Source organism: Artibeus jamaicensis, unplaced genomic scaffold, assembly GCF_021234435.1.
Source record: "Artibeus jamaicensis isolate MK-2021 breed Jamaican fruit bat unplaced genomic scaffold, CSHL_Jam_final contig_704, whole genome shotgun sequence".
Lineage (NCBI taxonomy): Eukaryota > Metazoa > Chordata > Mammalia > Chiroptera > Phyllostomidae > Artibeus > Artibeus jamaicensis.
Genome location: NW_026521931.1, coordinates 83625 through 85786, shown reverse-complemented (window position 1 = coordinate 85786; position 2162 = coordinate 83625). Strand labels below are relative to the sequence as shown.

The following is a 2162-nucleotide window of genomic DNA, read 5'->3' as shown; positions in this document are numbered from 1 at the left end:
GTCTGTTTCCGCTTTTTTCTCCCTCTGTGGCTCTTAATTACTGCGTGCTACGTGTCTTCTCCAGGAACCTAACCAGCAGGAGTCTAATATATCCCTGTCCTTAAAAAACATTTGTTTTCATGCAGAAATATTTCAGAGCTACGGATACATGTAGAAAATAATATAACAGATGTACCAGATGCCGACATTCTGTCACCTTTGCTTTCGCTCTATGTGTGTGTGGGTGTGTGTGACTGTGTGTTTCTTCCTTTCTAAGGAGCAAAACTCAACAATTAAGACCTTTTCCCCACTGAATCTCATCCCCTCTTCCTCGGAGGTAAGTCAGGTGGTATCTTTCCCATGTGTATATATTTTATTATTTAGTTTTAATGTAAGCAATATGTGTGTGCATTTTGTTTTGATTTACCTTTTTTTTGGTAAAACAGTATTTTGGGTTTCTACCTTTCCTTGCTATTAGTCTTAGCTTTTCAGACCTGGAAGGGAATTAGCAAGCAAGTCGCCAGCCCGCCTGGTTTATCTGAGAACTCTGAGCCCTGGGGAATATAAAGGACCTGCTCATGGTCCTCAAAGGAACTGGACCCTGAATTCAGGTTCCCTTGGTTTCTCTTCCTGGCGTTTCTTCTATGTCAAGCCTGCCACTGACCTCGCCTACTCCACCCCCCGTTGAGTATTGTCCATCTGAGTCAATTTGGGGAAAGGGGGTTGAAGGTACATGGGGAAAGGAAATGTGACATCGATTGGGACCCAAACCCCAGTCGGGATAAAAAGATGTGCATTTGCCTGAAACATGAAGTATGGATTCTTAGGACAACCTGAAGATTTGTTATATTTAACAGTCATACACTGCCAGACGGTGGTCAGAGACCGTTACAACTATTCACTCACCGAAATGTAAACATTACAGTAAATCTGTAACATAAATGCTCTCTTCATCCTCCTCACTGTACAGGTAATAAATGTGAGGCATAAGGGAACTAAGTCACTTCTCAAAGTCACTCAGCCCATTAAATGTAGCCCTTAGATCTGAAGCTGACCATCTCGTGGCAGTCTGGGTTTCAACCACTATACTACCCTGATTTCACAGACTAGAAGGAGCACCTGAACAGGTGGAGTCACTGGGTGAAGCAGGGACTTGCAAATCAGAGCAGAGAGGAGCAGCTGTCAATGGAACGTGAGAGAGGACTCGCAGCAAAGAAATAGGGTTTGAAATGTACAGGGGAGACTAGGTTTTAATTACCTGTTGTTTGGAACATTTTTAATTTACGAAGGTAAGATGTAACAATGCAAAGCAGACAATGTAGAACTGTAAGCGTCCGTGTCCTATTTCTCTGGTTAAACAGTATTAACAGACAGATGCATCCTTCCCCTCTCCCGCCATACTACGAATATACACAGGGCTGTTTTTCATTGTAAAAAGGAAAGCATGTTGATCAGTTTCTTCAGTTTTTATTTTGCCTTTGGCGATACTTAAAGCACATTCTTCCAACCCAATGGAGATCTAAGCTCTCCATAAGAACTGAATAATATTCCATAGAATGTGACCTATAATTTGTTCAGCCTTGCCCTTATCAGGGAATAGAGAAGTTTATGTTTTGAATAAAACGGCAGGTCCCACTGCCATCCGGATGGGGGGCACCGCCGCAGTGGCCAGCTGACAGGGCCAGCGACACAAAGAAGCGCTGTCGCCTGCCTGCCAAGCGCCGCCCCTCGGGCTCGGTCAGGCCCGGAGGAAGTGGGGAGGAGGAGACAGCTCGGGAACCCCTCCTCCGCCCCGTCCCCTCGGAGCTCTCGCTCTGCGCCCAGCACTGCCTGCAGGGAAGCCCCTCGCCCACCGCCCGGTGCGCCCGTTCTGCCCCAGCCCTGCCCCTCCGGCTGCCCCTTCGGAAGTTGCAGGGACACCAGGTGAGCGGCCCTCTCCGAATGCCCTGCAGACTACAGAAGGGCTGTTGGCGGCAGATCAACGCGCGGGGGCGGGGGGGGGGGGGGGGGCGGTGCTGGAGGCCGAGGGGGACGTGGGGTCGAACTGCGGGGGCCCAAACCTGGGACAGGTTCCCTGGCTGTTTGCGTTGCTGCTGCTGGCGCTCGGGCTCTGCGTGGCGCCTGCTTCGGAGCTCCTCTCGGGGCCCTGCCTGTGATGTCTGTTCGCCCGCTTTGTGTCATCG

The 2162-nt window shown here is 49.5% G+C and overlaps 1 protein-coding gene across 3 annotated transcripts in view; it reads left to right on the top strand.

Annotated features, from left to right (window-relative positions):
* Positions 1–2162, top strand: part of TCAF1 (TRPM8 channel associated factor 1) — a 41674-nt gene that overhangs the window by 12706 nt on the left and 26806 nt on the right. Inside the window, exon 1 of one of the 3 annotated variants that reach the window (XM_037163822.2) lies at positions 1742–1902. The exons of the other annotated variants lie outside the window; for them this stretch is intronic. The gene's annotated coding sequence lies outside the window, so the exon portion shown is untranslated. Of the gene's footprint in view, positions 1–1741; positions 1903–2162 lie in introns of those variants that run through there. 3 annotated transcript variants of the gene reach the window in all.